Source organism: Marmota marmota, unplaced genomic scaffold (assembly GCF_001458135.2).
Source record: "Marmota marmota marmota unplaced genomic scaffold, marMar, whole genome shotgun sequence".
Classification (NCBI taxonomy): domain Eukaryota; kingdom Metazoa; phylum Chordata; class Mammalia; order Rodentia; family Sciuridae; genus Marmota; species Marmota marmota.
In genome coordinates, this window is record NW_026000053.1 from 118,512 (window position 1) to 140,179 (window position 21,668).

General features: G+C 35.5%; 1 pseudogene; it reads right to left on the reverse strand.

Moving 5' to 3' along the window:
• Window positions 1-21,668, reverse strand: part of LOC107161037 — a 62,805-nt pseudogene that overhangs the window by 39,939 nt on the left and 1,198 nt on the right.

The following is a 21,668-nucleotide window of genomic DNA, read 5'->3' on the forward strand; positions in this document are numbered from 1 at the left end:
AAATTATCCTGTGATAACACACCCACACACACACATATTATTTTTAAGGATATAAATTCAATATGAATAATAGAGAAATAAAGAGGGTGTCAAATCACAAATGTTCCCAGTGACTTCATCAAGGAGTGTTCTCTGAACTGTCAGTGTTTTCACAACTTAGGCAATTCCTGCTGAGAGGCCAATGCTGACTAATTGAAATAAATCAAAAAACAACAACAACAACAAAAAACAACCCCAAAACAAAAAAAAATATATATATCTCACAAGTGCTAATGCTTATTCATATTTAAAACAGAAAACCACTGGTCATGCTTATATTTGATGCAATGTTATTACAGTATCTCATTTCAGCTTTTAAGCAGTAGTTTATTCCCAGAATAACCATAAGATATGTCTAAGGGAAAAAGTTAAAAACAGGTTCACACAGTGAGAAAGAAGAACAAGTTGGGAGGGTGGAGGGAAAAGTGTTTACACCAGAGAAGAGGAAAACATAACTATTTAAAATCGTTCAAGATACATCAGACTATTGCAATTATTGAGCAGTCTGGCATCAATGGTAGCACTTTCAGAAACTATCTTTTTTTCATTGATCTTTTAAAAAACATTTTTTTTCACATTTAACCTCTCTGAAATTTGGATATAACACACTATCAACTGTGTGTTATACTTTAATCAGAAGACTGTAAAATAATGATTTTTTTTTTTTGTAATTTAAGACTGTAAAATAATGATGCTTTTTGTAATTTAAGTTCAGTCTGTTTGGAACACTTGAGGATATTACTTTCTAAATTTATTATAGTATGCAACACCACCATGTTGTGATAGCACAGGGCTTCTTGCAGAACATACACTGAAATCCTCTCATTATATCATATAAAGAAGCTGAGGCTGGAGAGGATCCACTTTGCCCAGGAACCTCCAGCTAGATAGACCCTGTAAGGGCAGCCATGGAACCTGGCCTTGGAATCAAACCCAGGGCCTTGTGCATGTGAGGCAAGCACTCTACCAACTGAGCTATATCCCCAGCCCAGCTCAGCAATTTTTATGCTGCTTTAAGCTGCTGCTTCTACACAGCATCTTGAGTAAAAGTATTAGCTAACTAAGCACTAGAATTTAAATATACATATATGTCCCTAAGTACTTACTTTTTGGAATGTTAAAAATAAAAGCTGTTTTTCTTTTTTTTTTTTTTCACTTTTTTTCACCATCTTGCCAGAAAAATTGCAAATACTGAAACAACCAGCAGAAGGAGATTTTATTCTCAGTTGGTGCAAATAAAGAATGAAAATGCCTTGTTTTGAAATTTCCAATCATAAAATTGTTAAGGTTATGGAGTTCCTGTTTGATATAATTATGTTTATAACAAAGTTGAAATATATTTTTTAAATTCTTAACTAGTTGACTTTTTAAGATAAATGATTTCCATATATTTTGATATATGTAACATACACACATATTAATGTTGTTTTGTTTATAGATACATACACATTAACATCTGTTCGTGTGCATTTGTGCTTGTGTGTCCTCACCAGGACTCATTACCAGGACTCAAACTTGAGGTTCTCCTGGAATTTAGAATGGTAATGTCTAACTTTTTTTCTTCAAATCTTGAAAGAACTACATAAGCTGATTTTATTTTAGAAAATACAAAATAATAGTCCTAATATTTTCTCAAATACACTTGAATGTGTATGAACAAATATGCAGGAGGGTATATCATGTATGAGTAATGAGGAGGTGATAATCACTTTCTGACAATGCAGTTTTTGCCAAAACAATTTTTGAATTCTCTATTGGAACTGTGTTAAGAGTAAGCATTTTTACTACTGTACAGGGGCAGAAATATTTATCTTTTCAGGGAGTTTAGTTTCTGAAATTACCAAAAGTCTTACTTCTTTCTTCTGCCAAAAAGAGATTCTTATTTTTAAGATTTGGCTTAGGGTACTGGGACATGGCCAGGAGAGCCAGCCCCACAGACTTCCCCAAGCAACAGTCTGAGACCATTCATCAGCCCAGCTGTTTTTAATCTGCCTTGGCTGCCAAACATGGGCATTATAGTTTACAAAATAATATGAGACCCAGTGCCTATTTTCATGGAGTCCAGTCCAGGTGCCCACAGTGGCTAGGAGCCTCTGGAGTCCACTCTGTAATCAGATCCTAGACCACAGGTTTATTATCAGCTATGAGTCTTAGATTCCTCATAGGGCAAAGTGGGAAACACACTGGAAAATTGATAGCATCCAGTGTTAGGGATTATCATGATAAACTCTTGAAAACAATAAGGCAGTTAGGAATAAGTTCCAAGAGACCACTTAGAGACACATTTTGTTCTAAGACACTGATATGTCCATTCAGTCATAATGTCTTTGAGGCAAGACTGAGGGCACAGTAAGGAAAAGTAAATAGGAGAGCAAAAGGCAGACTGCAGGAGAAGTGAGGCATGCCCCATGAGTAGGGTACAGGTAGAAGAAGAGGCATCACAGGCATGCTGTGGAGAGGGGGCATATGTGTCTGCTCTGAGAGGTGCCTCCTGTGCTGGTGAGCCAGAGGCCTGGATCCCAGTCTTGCCTCTGCCACTTATTAATGGGAGCTCAGGGAAGACATTCAACTTCTCCAAGCCACTTTTCCTCATCCAAAATGGGTTTGGCCACAAACCTTGTATGGTGCTTATGAGGATGAAAGAGAATGTACAATCAGTCCTGAACAGACTGTAGATGTTGTTATTTTTATTGGTCTGTGTGGAGCCCAGTGAGTGGACCAAATTGCCCACAGCAGCAAGCTAGAGCTGGATAAAGGTGATGGAAAGTCCAGAGTGGGAGGCTTTCTACCTCAGGGATGATATTCAGGGAAAAATGAAGGAAAAGCAACATGGAGAGAGATGTCTCAAAGCACATGCCAACATCAGGTCAGTATCACAAAAGCCCAAACTTATTTTTACCAAAACTGTTTTTATTCAACTAATGGTTATAACCAGTTGAGTATGCCTTATCCAAAATCTGAGGTACAGAAATGTTTCAGAATTAGGATTTCTTTTTATTTTGGAGTATCTGTATATACATGAGGAAATATCTTGGAGATGGGACCCATGTCTAAACACAAAATTAATTTGTGATTCACATATACACATAGTCTGAAAGTGATTTTCTATAATATTTTTAATGCACTGTGTTTTGACTGTGACCCATCACACAAATTCAGGAGTAGAATTTTCCACATTCAGTATCACATTTTCTCAAATCATTTCAAATTTTGGAGAATTTGGATTTGGGATTTTCCAATTAGGGATGATGAACCAGTAAATACCAATTCTGTGCCTTCTCAGTGCTAGACACTTGGGTCCGGTGATGATCAAAGGTGATACAGCCCCCACTGTTAAAAAGCTAACCTTCTAGTGCCTCCTCTTATCTGCTGAACCAAGTCTTCATGCCAGGTACATTTTTCCCTCCTCCAAATAAACAACCTAAAATTCCCTGACTAGTACTCCCCAAGATTTTTATTTAAAAAAAACAAAACATGTTGATTTAAAAAAACAAAAAGTCCTCCCTCAGCACATATTAATTGGATTGAATTTCAAAAATTCAAATTAGAGTCCTTCTCAAGTTAAAGAAAGGGAGCAGTGGGGATGAGCATTTGAAAACTATACTTTCTTTCTCTCTGGTGGCATCAAATGAAAAACAACCACTTTTTTGTTATATTCATTTGCTACAAGAAAACTTCTGGATATCTACTTTTGAAGTATGAAGTACAGAGAATTTAAATTCTAGTAATAGGGAGATCTATAAGATCTGAAATTTAAAAAAAAAACAAACATGACATTGCATAGGTGGAAGGAAAAGAGGAATTCACATTTTTTGCTCAAGTACAGTTGCATATTTTTGTTTCATCCCCTCAAGGATTCTTTGAGGATGCATCAATATTCTGAAGATAGAGAAACTGATTCTCAGGAAGATTTAAAAGAGTGCACTCAAAGTCACACTGCAGATTAGTGATGGAGCTGAGCTCAAACTGAGGGTTTCTAACTCACAACCACACAATCTCCACTAAGGCCCCCTTCCTTAAACTCATTTCTCAGCAAAGAAAACATTTTGTGAAGAACAAAACAGTACTGAGTGGCAATCTTCCTGGGTAAATTCTCAACTAAGTGACCCCAGGAAAGGAAAGAAATCAAGGTTTGAAAAGAATGTGAACTCTGTAGGAAGAGCATTAATGATACTCACTACCTTTCACCACCATCTACCAGGCAAGCACACCATCTAAATTCAACCAGTGAACTTCCATTACCTCCTCCTCCCAGGAAATCTGCTTTTCCCCCTGACCACACCAGTGTTCCCCTACAAGTTCATGGAGTGCGTTTTTTCAAAAGCATAATCATATCCTATATTGGGCATCATAATGTTAAAATCAAAGAAACAAGACTTCCAAGGCACTTGTAGTAGAGATTGCTAGTTGCCCACAACAGCCTCCCTTTCCTTTTCCATCCTATTAAATCTTGATTCTGCTGAAGAGAGCCATCTCCTGGACTCAGACCTGCATTTCCTAACTTCCCTTCATACCAGAGTTCCCTGGATGACACAATCCCACCTGTAAGTAGAAGCTCCTGGTTATTCCAGAGAAACACTTACATGGAATAAAACTAGCCAGCCTACCCTTGTTCCTTCCCACTGTCTGTGCAAAGACTGTGCACAGGGTGGCTGGAGATATGCATCTCTCTATATATAAAAGGTAAAAGGACCTAGACTAGGAAAGAAACAATAAAAGCAAAAATGAACCTGGTTGCCTAAGGACACTGTAAAAGTGCTACCTCAGCTTTGGCCTGATCCTTCTTATAAAGTGAAAGAAAAATAAATATCTTCCTTATTTAATCTACTGTCCTTTCACTCTTCTGGTTAAATGAAATTAAATTCTGCCTATAACTGACAGAGTACTCTATTTAGAGCTCTGCTCCCTTAAAAATAGCAAAATCTAATTTTAAAAAGTTTTGAAAAACATATTGCAAGGAATATGAAATTAAAAAAGATACAGGAAGACTGAAAGCCAAATGTGAAAAGACAAGAAACATAAAATACACATCAGAGACAGCAAATATGATTCAAATATTATAAAAGGTAATATTAACAATTGGTGTCCGAGGGAGGTAGTTGCTAAATTGACAAATGACATGTCCATTGACTCTGAATTAAAACACTGGGAAGAAAAATATGAAAAGAGTCTTAGAAGGCTTTAGGATAAGATCAGAGCCTGAGATGGGACATAGATAATAGCAGTTCAATAGCAGCATTAGGAAAAGCAAACAGGAGCCTGGAGTAGTTGTAAGTCACAGAGCACAGCCCTGGGAGTAGAAGTAGAGACACAAATGCTAAGTGTCTTGAAGTGCAAGGTGGAAAACTGGGTGAAGTGGAAGCAACCCATAAAGCTGGGCAGGGTTAGGGGCATCCAGGCCCCCAGAGTATGCACTAAGCGGGTTTGCACAGATTTTGTACCTACTTAAAAGTTTCTGGGATAAACAGTGACACTATAATCTGTATTATTTCCTCTTCAAAATGATTTTTGGAAAATTATAGCATTGACTCTGATCATTTGAAGAAGATAGTTGTAAAGTATTATCCTTGTATGAATGGGGAATTATATCTTATAAATGACACTGCATTATACTATATGATTTTCAAAAGGACTTAAATATTAAGAAAATATATATTATAAAAGATTTGGCTTTTTTCTCTTAGATTTCTGAAGATTTCTGTGTGCTTATGACAATCTTGTGTAAATGTAATTTGGATAAAGAATGTAAATACGCTTGCAAAAAATTTTCAAAATAATGCTAATCTAATAGAGGCATGGAACATGTCTACCCATGGAATCAAGACATGGACATCTGGCCTTTGTTCTACAAAAGAATATAAATGTAATAATGTGTTTAGTTTAAGCTTTACAGTGCTGGAGTTAACTCTGGGATCTTAAAATGTTTTCTTGATGGTATATGCCAATCTGGAGTTCCAGGCACAAATTGTCTTTCCTGATCTATTTTGCTCTTCTACCCCTCTTTTTCTCTCAAACACACACACACACACACACACACACACACACACACACACTTGCACACAATAGCTTTCTACATAAAATGTTTTCTGGAACATATGGGAGTTGGTGGAGGTGCAGAGGAAGATGAAAGGATTTGCCTAAGCTAATTCCAGACTTGAAGTTGGTAATTATATACACCCTAAGGCAATTTCATTAACATTAATTTCAGGAGGTAACATGTATCTAAGAGAAACACATTGGAAGTCACAAAACCCAGATTCTATTTCTAGCTTTGCCATTGACCTTCTTGGTGACCTTGCATAAGTCACTCAACACTCAAGAGACTTAGTCTTCTTATTTAAAAAAAATGAAGAAAAAAAAAAAGCTAGAACCTAGCAGTCATCTCAGAAAAATGCTATGGAGTAAAAGATTCATTCAGAGCGTTTTGGTCAGGGATATAATGAAACCTTCTTCACTAAAACTCTGATTCACTAGAATCCAACAAATCAGATCCTAACAGAATTGGATGAAGTAAAAAATCATTCCCAATTTACTTGACAGAGTCTTCCAAAATACTCTATTCCTTAAAGATCAAACTTGCTCTGCCACAAAGAAGAATCATACCATGTTAAGTACCATGTTTAAAATTCACCTTCCCCACTACTCCCAAGAGAATCTTATGGCCATTTTGATCAGACACAAGGGCTGATAAGAAAATTGCTCCCAACTGCTTTTGAGCAATTTCAAAAATATTTTTGACCTTTCAAATCATTAGGATTGTGATTGGCAAATTACCTTGCAAGAGACACTCATTCAGGATGAGCGATCTTTTTGCCAAATCTGTGAGAAAAGCACAGAAGACAATACATAGCCACCCAAATACTCTGAGGAATGCTTGCATTTATTTGTGAGCTCATTTTAAATCATACATACAGAAAATGACAAGTTAATTATAATTGTGAAATAATTTCCTATCATGAAAGAAACAATAATTGTAGTCATTGTGGACCAGCATTTTAGTCAGAAAAATATACAATTCCTAAAATAAAAGATATAAAGATATTCAGGGAAAAAAGAATAGTCAGATGGATCATGTGAGGGTTAAAATGTCAAGAGAAAGAAGCAGCCTAAGCACTTTAAACAAATAAAGATGCATTAAATTATATAAATAGTTCATGGTATACTCACCAAAGAGAAACAAATTGGAGTTGGGCTTAGGGAATTTTGACTTATGTAATTATTCTAATGGAAACCTGACAAGAAATTTATTATTAAGAAAACAAAGAGAAATCATAATGATGTGCCCATTGACCGCTCAGATCTAACATCAATGATAATCACGTCTTTCCAAAGTAATTACATTTTTCTCTTTACAAAAGACCAGAAGCTTTTTTTCAACCAATGTTTACTCATAACAATTTCTCCTAGACTAATTGCTCAAAGTCCCCAAAAATGATGGCATTTTTAAAAAAACAAAGCCACAAAAGAAATTATTTAAATATTTACTATGACCATGAAAATACAAAATGTATTATTACCTGATTCACAGAATTATAGACACAAATATCACTGAAAAAGATCATTTACTAAAACTCCTCAGTGATTTTCGCACAAGTAAGAATGTGAAGAGTCCAAGAGTTTAAGTGATTTGCCCAAGGTCACACAGCTAGTAAATGGCGAGTTCACAGGGTATGCTTTCCCTCATACCAACATATCATCAAAAACAAGTCACATGATAGCACTTTCTTGCTCAATCTAAATTTCAAAACTAGCTGGATAACAAAACTCAAACATAAAAACACACATCTGATATATGCTAACATAACTTTTTACATTCCTAGGCAGATGGCCTATATTGTCATTACTAATGCACAGCTATATCCAATTCAACATAACCAGTCAACCTCAAAGCAAAATATTTTCAACTAAATTTACTTAATATGAGAGAAAGACATCAAGAAAGACAGAGAACACATGTTGGAAAAATTACCAGATAGCTATTTCAACATGAAGTCAAATGTCCTTAGGAAGTAAATAGTCAACTGATAAGAAAATAATCTGAAAACCTAAAAATTAAGAGCAATAAAAAAGAGACACTTGAAAAACAAAGCACCTAAATGTTTGATTGCTCCTGTCTCAAAATAAATTGAAACATGACCTTTGACTTAATGGAATGCTCTTAATAGTTAAACAGTTAACTGGTGGAAGTCAAGTACAGAAATAAACATAACAGTTTCTAGTGTCACCAAAACCATTCAGAAAGCATACTGCCTAAAATGTGCTTTCCTTTTCTAGTGCTTTCTCCTTCAATGCAGCAGATTGAATTCTTCCAGAGTTTAGTGCAATCCATTTTGCTTGGTGTATTTACAAGAGCAGTTTAATGTGGCTACATTATGCCGTGCATATTTCGCCTTATAAAATGTAATACTACAAGTAATACATGACAGTGATCTTTACAAAAACTAATAAATATTTTCATAGATGGAATCAATTGCATTAATAATTAACAAATTTAATGGAAAGTTTTTCTTAAGCAAACAGAAAGAAACTCAATAGAAATGGGTAGAAACTTGATAATAAACTGGTACCACATGTTTAAACAGGAAAACAAGTATATAATCCATTAAACAATGAAGATGGGTGCATTATGGATTATACTGTGACAAAGAAAAGTGAACAAATATAAGAAATAATAGTTAGCAGCAGACTTCCTATTAAAGATTAAAAGGCCTGAAGTTACAGTAGAAAACAGAGAAAAGAATAGCTTCAGTATAGTCTCTAAGTTACAACGACCTTAAATTGAGACCTATGCTTTCACATAGAGGTATTTTTACAATAGCGATGCTTTGTCACAGCATTTTTTTGCCCAGTTCAATTCCAATCGTATGTTCTTTAAATGCCAATACCCCCAATGAATCTCAGTCTGTCTCTTAAGGATACCTAAATGTCTGACATATTAATAAACACACAGTAAAAGAGGAAAAAAACAGCAGGAAAAATTAAAGAAAAAAAGTGAGAAGAAATCACGTACCCTTTTCTGCAGAACAATTGGCCTTATTGCAGGCAGAGTGATTCTTCTTGCACTCAAACTCCTGCCTGCTCTTCCCAGAACAAGCCTCTCTCGCAGATCATGGGCAAAAAGAAAGAAATCTTTAACGGTTACTCCTTGAGAATCTCAAGGCTCAGTGCAAAAATCAACCAGGGAAGTAATAAATTTCACCCTGCTTATGTGATTCCAATCTACCCAAAGCCAATTAAGGATCACTGCGGGACAGGGCAGGGCAGCAACCAATCAAAGCCAGGAAAACTCTGCCTTTGTCCTTGCAAACACATCTGATACTTTTGTTTATGATATTTAAAGAACCAGATTAACAGGCATCTAGTTCACTTAATGTTTTCTTTTTTTTCCAAAACAGTGCAATTCAATGCCATCTTTGTTGACTAGGCAGTTATGTTTTCACTAAAGCATTTCAACATATGGCGGATAAGAAATTGTTTACATTGGTCTCTTTAAAGTGTATAAATATGTAAATGAGATAAATTTAGTTATGCTATTCACAAAATTAATGAATGGATCAACTGGAACATATTACATGAGGCACAATAAATAATCCTGAAGTTAGAACTGGTACAAAGTGTTAATTTAGATGTTATAATAGAAAAATTGTAATATATATTGATACATGTCATGTCTTAGGTAGCTAAAACTTTTATATTATGGACATTTCAGCATCCTGGATGTCACCCCTATTAAATATTACCTATTCAATATTATCTTAACAAACTAAATAATAAAGTTATTAATTTGATAATTTTATTTAAATGTATCATTAAAGTATAATAAATCTTTAGCATGTGTTTTTAAAAAGCAGAGATCTGTGTAATTTAACATGTTTCATTCCATTAAAAGCACTTAAAAATAGCCAGTGTTCAAAAAAATTAAAAAGTCACTGTTCACTGGTATCTTAAACCTTTAATAACCATTTTTTCATTACACTAAAATTTTTATCCTACTATGGGGGTTAAAGGAAGTTTATAATTAAAATATTGATCAATACAAGACAATTTTCAATAAAGTCTAAATAAAATATTGCCATGTTAAAATTAAGCTGTGCTTTTACTATTGTAACATCCCTTCTGCACAGACACCTTGACAAGCTTTACTGAACCTACTCAGTGCTTCTCAAGCCAGACCCCATGAAGGGTTCCAGGCTTCAGCAGGACAGGCACTCCCTGCAAGTTCTAGAGAATAGCGTGATTGTTGTAGTAACAAGGGAAAAAGGAAGATTCTGGGCAACCCAGACAGAAACTTTCCATTTTGTTACCCAGAGTGAACTAGGCAGGGTTCACTTTACTGCTTTATGCTTCAGTGTGTTTTATATGCATAATGAGCTCACATTTCTTAGAGGAAAGAGACAGAACAACTCCTGGTATCCTACTTAGCATTTCAGTTTATTCCTCAGCATGATGGTTCTGTGGGGTGCAGTTAATATGAATAGTCATGTAAAGCCTCTTTGGGGGATGTTAATATAATCCTTATTCCATTAGAGTTATCATGGCCTTTTAAGGAAAATTACCCAAAAAATAAATAAATAAATAAAAGTCTACTCATACAAGGATGAAGATCACCACTTGGGAAGTAAAAGATTGGTCTGTCAGCCAATAATAATGAAGCCCACAGTAACTATATAATTACCAGAATATTTATTATAATGTTTGATTTTTTTCTTTATTATTTCTTAATTTAGGACTGAATATTACAAAAAGTTTCTCTAGTCTCAAACATCTTATTTGGGTTCCACATAATCAAAGTCATTTATTTCACTAAATCATCAAGCAATGAACCCACTCTCTGCCACACTATGTTAGATAGTAAGAACATACTGTTGAGTGAGATATGGCTGTTTTTTTTCATGGTGAAATATTACTTTTAAATTAAAAATTCACACGCTTGCAGGTTGAGATTGATAGTAATCAAATGCCAACCAGCAGAGGTGCACAAGGAAGACACAATTACATATTAGAGTAGATCCAGGCAGCCTTCAAGACAGAAATTACATTTTTTTGAAAAATAGGTTAGGGAGAAAGAATATGCAGAACTTGATGTGCATACAGAGGGAAGGTCTTGAAGCTGACTCCAAGGTTTGAAGTCTGGATGATTGAGAAGTTAGAAATGCTGTTTCTTTTCTTTTTTTTTTTTAAGAGAGAGAGAGTTTTAATATTTATTTATTTATTTTAGTTTTTGGTGGCACAACATCTTAGTTTGTATGTGGTGCTGAGGATTGAACCCGGCTGCACTCACGTCAGGTGAGGGCCACACGCACGCCAGGTGATCATGCTACCGCTTGAGCCACATCCCCAGCCCAAGAAATGCTGTTTTATGCCATACTTTAGGACCTGCTAAATGCTAAAATGAATCCTTCGTGTCAAAACAGCACACAGGCCCCATATTCATTACAGTGCAATATACCTGCTCTCTAAGGGCTTTAAAAAACATCTGACAGACAACTAAATTCTGAAGAGTGAGAGGTCCTCTCTTTGCAGCAACTGAAAGAAAACTGCTGTTTCTAAATTTTTGGAAAAAAAAACCTGAAGAACAACATTTGGTATTTTATAACACTATGTTAACAAAAACGCAACTCTTTGAAAGATGAAACTGACACATACACTTGTGCTTGTGCACACTGCAAGACTAAGGGGATGGCAGCAGGGTTAAAACGGGTGCAGTCTCATTTTTCAGTAATCCTTTTCAGGTGTTCATACTGACAGATTGTTCTTTATCTTGCTTCCAAGTTATTTTTGACACTAATTCAAAATTAAATCTCAGTCTCTCCTTTTTAGCATTATTAATTATAAATAACTTTGTCACAAACTAGCCTTGTCACCTGAGCCTTAATTTCTTCAGCTCCAAAATTAGGATAAAATTTCAGAATTGCTATGAAGATCAAGGAAATCAAGTTAGTATAATAGACTAAGCAGGTGCTGAAAAAAAATGCTCGAACTCTTAGTACAGAGTTAGATTAAAGAGTCCTTTAGATAGATCTTTTGTCTCCAAAAATGAAATTTTGACATAATAAGAGGGTTTTTTTCCTACAACTGAGTCAACTACAAAGTATTGTATACTAGCACTATACATTATTTTGAGTTTTGCTCAATATTTGGGTAGATTGAGAATACATTTTGTCACTCAAATGGATATCAATATTTTAATCAATAAAAACAAAATAGCCATTGTTGTAATTATTACTAACATGTATGTGAGTATCTAGGATATGCCAGGTGCTGAGCTGTTTTCCATTTTACCCTCACAGCTATGAGGAAGACACTGGCGATTTATTTAACAAATAATGAAACTAAGACCAAAAGACAAAACAGCTAAGAAATGGTGTCAGAGCTCAGCATGTACAGCAAAAGAAGCTGCCTACATCCATGAAGTCCATAAGCCAATAAGCCAGGGTCACATTCCCATCTCTCCAAGACACTCCAATCTACCCCTCCACAATATTCAGTCTCATATTGTCCACATACTTAGAAACAACTCTGGCATGAAAAGCCATATTCATTCAGCCCTATGAATTTGTTCCATTAATGTGCTAAACAAATATGTATTGAGGACCTTATTTTGTACTAAGCACTCTGCTATTTGCTATGAGAAATTCAAAGTTACTCAACTTCTAACTCCTATTTAGCACAGGATCTGACACACAGTGATAGGTAAACGATTAGCAAAATAGGGTTCCAGGAGGGATCTCAGCAGAAAAGGAACATTCCGCCAGCCAATCTCTGGTTCCAAGCCCATCTTTCAAGTCTCTTCATCCATTTGAGTTCAACAAAAGCTTCTTAAAGTTCCTCCAAACACACCTATATCCCCATCTGTTTGGAATGATGTCCATTACTTCACTAACCCCCACAAATCTTTTATGGCTCAAGTCACACCTCTTTTGAAATTTTCATTTTTCATGCATCATTCAAGAGTCTCTCCTTTCCATTGCAATCTGAGAGCTAAAAGGTATCTAGAGGGAGGGAAAAACAACAAACGCAGGTCCATGAAGAGCTACGTGCTACATATATGCTATTTTATAGTATTTTAATAAGCCTGCAGAGTAGGTATCATGTAACAGATTCAAACCATCTCTGATTTTTTTCTGTGTTATTGTTTTACTCCTTATCATACATCATATTTGAACTTTTGAATGTGGTATGTCTAACTTCTTTACCATTTAAACTGTTGATTTAGTAGCTTTATATTAAAAAAATATAAGGCAAAAGAATGCTTTTTTGATTACCAAGTCCTACAGATACTTTTTTAGCCAACCAATCTTCTGCTTTACACAAAACACAACTTTCTCTGTCTTTTCTTCTATCCCTGTGCAGTGTATTATTATATTACCCATTTGAGGCAGCTACCAGATTCATCCTCTCCTTCCAATAACCAGATAAAAATTCATGCCATCAAGAGTCAGTCTTCTATCTAAATTATATCATTCCTTGTTTTGTACTTTTTTGTATTGTTTTTCAGACTTAAACTTTTCTGTTTCTCATGTTTTGACTTGTACTTACTCATTCATTGTGCTTTGATAACTTATAAATCTTTTCTTAGTCCCTTGTTTTTTTTTTTTCCCTAGAAGAACATAATCCTTCATGGTGGAACCCAGGCTCTTGTTTCCTTTGCTTCTCCAAGAACACCTAGCAGAGGGCCCTCTGTACACAGTAGGTATTATATTCATGTACAATCAATGTGGAGAGAAACTAGTCACTCCAGTTACACAGTGGAAAAGCTTCCTTTCTCATCTTAACAATTGTTAGCTTTATGATTTATTCTTAACAAAAGCATATGGTCTTCTTTCCAGGAACAATGAATATTCTTTTGCCACCTGACATAGTACATTGCGTGGTCACTAGAATGAACACTAAATCAAGTACTATCCTAAGAACACCAATTTCAGAGAAAGCCTTAAAATAGATTGTTGTGGCAATTAACATATAGCCTAAATCATTAGACATAAACTCAGAATCCCTAGTTCTATCAGCTCCTATCACTCTACTAAGACACTTTATTTCCCTAAAGATGTGGCATGTACTTGACAAGCTTTATCTTATCCATTACTAGTCCATTCTCCCCTTAACCTCTAATGGTATCTCTTTGATAGGGAATGTCTAGAAGGTCTCAACAATTTAAACAATTTACAGTAAAAATTTCTTCTTTCAGAGAAATTACTGAATAACATTTAAGTCACAGGAATGATACATATCACCAACCTGCAGTTCATTCAAGTGTTTTAACATGTGCCTACCAGATCTATACTGGAAGTTGTTCCCCTGCCTTTCAAGGAACTACTAGGCAGGATAGATACTGCCTAGAAGAGGACAGGTGGATACTTAAAAAATACTTATGACAATGTGTTAAGTTCTATAACTGACCATAAATAAAGTTCTAGAACCTTAAAAAGGAAAGAACTTCACTTTATCATGAGATAACAGACAAGTGTCCCAAATGGACAAAGGATTCAGGACTAAAAGTGATTCCAGGTTAGAAATAAAGAAAACCTATGTACAAAGAGGAGCCTGGCAAAACATGGAGGAAGGGGTAAGATATGCAGGCTCACTCTCTCTCATGCTGAAGATCTTGACTTCGCCCTGGAGGGCAGAAATACTTGATTAGGGATGAATTTTATTTCAGTGCAGAAGATATTCATGATTTTTCTAGGAATGCTGAATAGAAACAAGAATGGTCAGCAACACATAGAAAGGTCTGAGAAATGGAAATTACCAGATCAGGAAGGAAAACTTTCAGAAATGTTAGGCAGGGGAAAAAATCAGGATCAACTGGTCAAATATATACAAAAGTCATTAGTTTGTTTTCGGAATAGTATGAGATTCCAAAAAATACAAATAATAAACAGAGAAGACAGAAAAATATAAACATTTTGCCTACTCAGTCTTCAAAATTGCTTTACAGCTATTCTTTAGAAAAGTTATCAGAAATTTCAGAGAGATTAGATCAAAAGAACAAGCAAAGTAAGTGCCTGTTTTTCCTCATGTTTCCTCCCAAATTTAAATTACCATGAAGAAAAAAGTAAGGATGAGGAGGAGGACAAGAAATAATTGTGTTGTTAAAAGAGAAGACCTTTTACTTGGGGGCTGGGATAAAAAAAAAAGATAATCTGAGTAGACCATAAATTAAAAGAACTTTTAGAAACTAGAAAGTTATTGGGATTAGATTGCTTAAAAATATATGTGAATAGCAGCCAGAACCTGTACATGTGAGAAATGATGGCAAGGACAGGTCCAGAGAACCTGTATGAGAGGCAGGATGTGAGAGAGACCTGCAGGAGGAGAAGGCAGGCAGAGAGGTCAAGACAGGAAGACCCCAGCTCTCTCCTGTCCCCTTAAATCTCACTCTAAAAATCATAGGGTGCCTTATAGGAAGACAATAATATAAATGCAGAGGCCAAGGAAACCTGGCACATCCTAAAAAGATACTGCAAAAGGCTCAATTAGGAGTTCCACATGGCTAAAATAGAAGACAAAAGACAAAATGAAACGTCAGCAAGCAGAGTGTAAAAGATTATTCACTATACACCAGATTCTACAGAGAAATCCCAACTGAGGTGCATAGATATAAGAAATAAGATAGAAATTGAAGCAAAAAGAAAAACTATTTCAAATTTAAGAACCTCTAGACATAAACTGAGAAATCTAAAACCAAGTAAAGAGGATCTAAGTGCACATCTCTAGAATCACAAAAGAAAATCAAAACATTGGAAGAAAAATATATATATAGGATAAAACAAAAGAAAAATTTTTCAATAAAAGACCAACTGAAAGGTCACACAGTTCCCCAGATAAACTGTCAAGAGTAGGAAATGTCCTATGAAAGTTACTAGAACTCTTTGAACAGCAAGGCAAAAAATTCTAGTAACTTATAGGGCAGAACAGAAATCAGTCTCTTTTGCATTTGTCTAAAGCAACATTCAAAAACAGGATTCAGTGGACACCACTGCCTTCCAGTTATTCTTCTGGATGGAGGAATGTTCATGAAATCGTCGAAGAAGAAAATATAGATGAGATTTTTAAACCCAACCAAACTCACTCATTGTAAAGGCAGACAATGTTCAAAAACATATGAACACAGAGAGCCGCCCCCTCCCCTCCCACCTGCAAGGTAGATGGAACGGTGACCACCCACAGAACAGGCGCAGCGGCCTGCTGAGAGGCAGAGCCGCCCCCTCCCCCCGTGCCTGCAAGGTAGGCGGAACTGTGACCACCAACCGAAAAGGCCCAGTGGCCCACAGAGGGGCAGAGCTGCCAACCACGCCTGCAAGGTAGGCGGGCCTGCATCCCACCAGCAGAACAGGCGCAGCGGCCTGCTGAGGGGCAGAGCCGACTCCTCCCCCCCTGCAAGGTAGACGTGCCTGTGACCCACCGGCAGAACAGACCAAGAATTCCACGGAGGGGCAGAGCTGACCCACGCGCCTGCAAAGTAGGCAGACCTGCAACTGACAGACAGAACAGGCCCAGCGGCTTGCGGAAGGGTAGAGCCGCCCCCCCCCCCGCACCTGCAAGGTAGGCGGACCTGCGACCCACTGGCAGAACAGCCCCAGAGGCCTGCAGAGGGGCAGTGCCGCTGCCTGCGCCTGCAAAGTAGGCAGAACTGCGACCACCAACAGAACAAGCCTAGCGGCCCGCAGAGGGACAGAGCCGCCGCCCGCGCCTGCAAGGTAGGCGGACCTGCTACCGACCGGCAGAGCAGGCCCAGCGGCCTGCCGGCGTGGTAGGCACATTGCCCCAATTGGAGGAGGGGCAGAGCCGCCGCCCGCGCCTGCGAGGGAGACTTTGCAACTATACAAGACCAATATAAATATATAGGGGGAAAATTCAATAGCACAACAGTTTCACCAAGTAGAAAGGAACGCGAACAGTATGAAGAGACAAGGAAAGAAAGGACCACAAGCAATGCAGGTCAACTCAACGTTAGAAGAGGTAATAGCTGCAGCAGATGGAATGTCAGATAAAGAATTCAGGATATACATGCTTCAGATGATCTGGAGTCTCAAGGAAGACATCAGACAGCAAAATCAGACAATGAAAGATCACTTCAACAATGAATTACATAAACAAATCCAAGAAGCAAAAGATCAACTATACAGGGAGATAGAGGTTATAAAAAACAAACAAACAGAAATCCTAGAAATGCAGGAAGCAATAAACCAACTTAAAAACTCAATTGAGAATACTACCAGCAGAGTAGAACACTTAGAAGATAGAACATCAGACAATGAAGATAAAGTATTTCAACTTGAAAAGAACATAGACAGCTCAGCAAGACTGTTAAGAAACCATGAGCAGAACATCCAAGAAATATGGGATAACATCAAGAGACCAAATTTAAGAGTCATTGGGATACAGGAAGGGATAGAGTTTCAAACCAAAGGAATGAGCAATCTATTCAATGAAATAATACGAGAAAACTTCCGAGACTTGAAGAATGAGACAGAATCCCAAATTCTAGAAGCCTACATAGATTATTATCCAACCCTCTCAAAGCATGAATCACAAAGGGATTAAAAAAAGTAGATAAAAATACTAAAAACATACATAGGTTGACATAATAAAATAGATTTAATTGATATATATTTAACAGTTAGGTAAAATCATAAAATAAACCTTCTCTTTAAGAAATTGGCCTTAAGGAAGGGAAAAAAATGTGGTCTCATTTGAAGTGAAAGATAAAGTAAATTCTAGGATTATAGGCTACTACAGTTTCTAAACACAATGCAATTAAAGAAAAGTCACTAAGAAAATCTGTAGTTAAGAAGCTCCTAGCATCTGAAAATTTTAAGACCCAAATAACTGTAAGGAAAACAGAAATTCTAAAATATCTATGCAATAATAAATATAATGCAAACACTATGTATCATATTTTATATGGCTAAAAAGGTTCTAAGACTACAATTCACAACCTTAAACACATACCTATTAAACAACAAGGAAAATAAATCCATTAACATCCAAAATTAAGAGAATTTCACTAAATTAAACTTGAAGAAAACAAAAAATATTGATGTGGGTAAAAACAGAAATTGAGACTTAGGGGGAAAAAGAAAAATAATAAAACTAATAAGTAAGTCTCAGATTTCTTTTTTGGGTAAAAAAATAAAACAGGAAAATACTGCAACAAATCTGAGGCCTAAAAAGGGAGAAAATGTCAATATGCAAAACAAGAAATAACCAGAGAAAAGAAGCTAAAAGAATCATAAGAAACTACTTCCCCCAACTTTATACAAATAAAACCTGATGAAATGGATATCTCCATGACAATATAATTTATACACACCCACTCCAGAAAGCAGAAAATTCAAAGACACCAATTACCATAGAAGAAATACAGAGAAAAATGTCAAAGAGATACTTCCCCTCAAAATGACACAGTCCAAACAGTTTAATTTACAAAGAAATTTCACATAGCCTTAAGAAATGGATAATTTCAACACCAAATTGTTTCAAAGCAAAGAAAATGTCAAATTACCACCAAGAAAGTTAGGTTAGCAATGTCAATAAGAAAAGCATTTCCTTACTAGATGTGTTTAGTATACAAAGAGACTGTAGTCATCCAACTAATTGCTTTAAGTGGGAGAGAGGAGGAACAGGAAAAAAGAAGGAACTGCAGAATGAAACTGACCAAATAATGTCATGTACATATATGAATATACCACAGTGAATTTCACCTTTATTAAGTCAAATATCTATAAAGTACCTATTTTAAAAAAATCAATAAACATTCCAATAGAGTAGAGGAGGAAGAACAGGGAGAGTAGGAAGGAAAGAGAAGTACTAGGGACTTGAAATGGAGCAAATAATACATACATATATATAGTATGTCAAAATGAACCCCAATATCATGTATAACTACAATGCACTAATACAACCATTTTTAAAAAATAAAAAAGTACAAATGTCCATCAATTACAAAAAGTATTCATAATCTTTAATCATTAGGGAAATACAAAACAAAACTACATTGAATTTCCATTTCACCCCAGTTGGAATGCCAATCATCACAAAACAAATAATTACTGCTGGAGAGGATGCAGGGTAAAAGGAACTATTACACACTTCTGCTGGGAATATATATTAGTACAGTCACTATGGAAATGAGTACAGAGGTTCCTCAAAAAACAAAAAATTAAACTACTATATGATCCTGCTAAATCACTTTTCAGTATTTTAATGGCAAGAATTAAAGTTAGCATACTATAAAGATACTAGCATATCCATGTACAACATGGCACAATTCACAATATCCAAGTTATGTAATCATCCTAGTTGTCACAGATGAATAAAGAAAATGTACTATATTTGCACAAGGAGCAATATTCAGTCATGAAGAAAAACAAAATTATGTAATTTGAAGGAAAATGGATGGAACTATAGATAATCACATTAAGTTAAATAAGCCAGACTCAGAAAGACAAGTATCCTGTTTATATGTGGAAGCTGTGGGGATTGTGGGAAGGACAGAATGAATGTAGAAGTGAGATCACTAGGGAAGAGGAAGAGGACCAGGGTAGGGAAAGGAAAGAGTGTTATGGGGAGTGAAACTGATCAAATTATGATGTATTCAAGTATAATATATCAGAGTGAAATCTACTGTTGTATACAATCAATATGCACCAAAAAAGCAATCAGCAATTAGTATATTAAGATCCAGGGGCTGTAGCTGTGGCTCAGTGGTAGAGCACTCTACTAGTATGTGTGAGGCCCTGGGTTTGATCCTCAGCATTATGCAGATAAATAAATAAATGAATGGAATGAAGGTATTGTGTTAATCTATATCTTAAAAAAATTCTTTAAAAAATCCAACTTTAGAAACTGAAGAATGTAACCCAGAAAGGCTTGCTTTTGCATATGCCTTTTCTCTGTGTTTAATGAAAATGTACCCATTTAAGTAATCATGAAATGAATACACACTCTTCTGTTTCACCTCACATCCTCTCCAAATGAATTCTTGTTGATTTAAAGAAAACAGAAAAGCATGGATGAACATGCAGGAGTTTACATTAAGTGCTGTAAGGCAGACACAATGAATCATTGACTGCTACAACTTACTCACATGAAGAATCTGAAAAAGGTGAACTTCAAGATGAACAGAGTAAAATGATGGTTACTATGGCTGTGCTGGTTGGGGTGCAGATGTAATGTTGGTCCAAAACAATAAAAAATGTAATTTCATAGGTATAAGAAGGTCAGAGTTCTACTCACAACATGGTGAGAGTAATTAGTATATTGTATTCTTGACAAATGCTAATAGAATGGATTTGAAGTGTTCTAACATATTCTAAGTACAAAATGATAGTTACATGAAAGAATACATGTGTCAATTAGCTATATTTGGTCATTACATCTTGTATATATACTTTAAAACATCATCCTACACATAATAAATACAACGTAATTTGTCAGTAAAATCAATCAATAAAAATATTTTTAAATTTTTAAAAATAAAATAAAGTTTCTGACAGACTTGGGTATGTGGTGGTTGTAAAGGGAAGTGTTTGTGTGTGTGTGTGTGTGTGTGTGTACATACAAAGCTCAACAGTTGGTACTGAAAATTAATGGAAAAAGAATAAAGCATTCCAAAAAGTCTTACTGTAGCCATTTAAGTAAGCTAAAGCTGCAGACTTTTCACCTATCACTATACACTAAAAATAGCCTCCAATATTTGAAAATTATAATGAAATTTCTAAAAATTAACTAATTTATAAACATGTAAGAAGATATAATTCAAGATTCTTTGATAATTTTGTAGTGGAAAAATTCTTAAACACTTTACCTAAGATCTAAAATACATTTAAAAAATCAAAAACTTAACTTATAAATATTTAAATGTATACAGCATTAAAAATCCAAACATAAAATTCAAATACAAAGCAGATTGAGAAAAGAAAGAACTAATAGTCAGAAAATCCAGGCATTCTTAAAAATGTGCAGAAAATAATTAACCCAAAAGGAAAATGAATGGATAATAAACAAATCTCTCTCTCTCTCTCTCTCTCTCTCTCTCTCTCTCTCTCACACACACACACACACACACACACACACACAATATACCACTGAACACATTCTCTTGAAAAGATAACCTCACTAGTAACAAGAGAAAAGCATGTTAATTATTGGGCATCTTTACTATTTGGGACAAAAGTTTAATGATGATAATGTTAAGTGCTGGTCCAAGTGCCAAGTGACAGTGGTATTCTTCAAAACTGATAAAAAGGATATAACAGACATTATGGAAGGAAATTTAGCAGCAACTATGTGTATCTTGAGAAGCCCTGCCCTTTCATATTATCACTCCTTTTCTGATTTTCTTCTTGACCTATTAATGATCATATTTAGAAAGGTATCTGGAATAAATAATGTTCACCATATCATTGCTTACAAGAGAAAATTTTAACAACAATTAATATATTGGGCACATTAATTAATGGGCACATGTCAATAAAATGTAGAGCATTCCAACTATGAGATATTTTGTGACAATTGAAAGAACTAAGGATAAACTAACAGAAAAGAGTATCAAATGTATTATTACATAAAATTTTTTGAATACTTATTAAATATTACATCATTTGTGTAAAATCAAACAAAAC